General features: G+C 44.0%; 1 protein-coding gene across 1 annotated transcript in view; it reads right to left on the reverse strand.

The window, feature by feature from the left end:
• Nucleotides 1–893, reverse strand: part of hnf1a (HNF1 homeobox a) — a 7288-nt gene extending 6395 nt beyond the window's left edge. The window contains exon 1 of the mRNA XM_046871912.1: nt 713–893. The gene's annotated coding sequence lies outside the window, so the exon portion shown is untranslated. The remainder of the gene's footprint in view (nt 1–712) is intronic.

The following is an 893-nucleotide window of genomic DNA, read 5'->3' on the forward strand; positions in this document are numbered from 1 at the left end:
AAGTTACTGGGTTTTCAGCACCAGTTTGATGTATTTCAGTCTGATTTTGGGTCATAGTTCTGCTCTACTGATATTTAAGGCACTCGTGTAGGTTCTGCAGGATCTGGAGAACTGAGGAGATCTGTTTTAGTCCAGTTACACACACATTTACACATCCCACACACACATACACATACACACGCACACACACACACACACACACACACACACACACACACACACACACACACACACACACACACACACCCTTAATATGTATATGAGGTAGCAAACAGTCATGCACTAAACTACCAGGTATTTAGATCTCACACACACACACACACACACACACACACACACACACACACACACACACACACTCACACACACACACACAGACAAAATGTGGGTCAGGAACAATGTCCGTGTCGCTGAATAAACACACCATTAATAAAACACACACACACACACACACACACACACACACACACACAATAATGATAGGAAAGAAGTAAAACCATGAGACACACACACACACACACACAACTGCCTATGTGTGTGTGTGTGTGTGTGTGTGTGTGTGTGTGTGTGTGTGAATGTATTTACAGGTGAATATGATAATCATTAATACAGCTCCTTCCTCACACCCAAGGTCACAGAAGGTGTAAAACACACGCACACACACACACACACACACACACACACACACACACACACACACACACACGTTCACCTGTGTCTCCGTACGCTCTTTTTATCCGTTTTAAAGTGTCCAGTAAAGAATCCTGTCCACTTTTCCAGTCTTCTCTCGTCTTCACTTCTGCTGGCTGTTGTTTTGCTTTTGAAGGTAATTTTTCTCGCTTTGCTCTCCCCCTCCTCCCTCACTCTTTCTCTCTCTCTCTCTCTCTCTCTCT

This window comes from Silurus meridionalis, chromosome 17, assembly GCF_014805685.1.
Source record: "Silurus meridionalis isolate SWU-2019-XX chromosome 17, ASM1480568v1, whole genome shotgun sequence".
Taxonomy (NCBI): Eukaryota; Metazoa; Chordata; class Actinopteri; order Siluriformes; family Siluridae; genus Silurus; species Silurus meridionalis.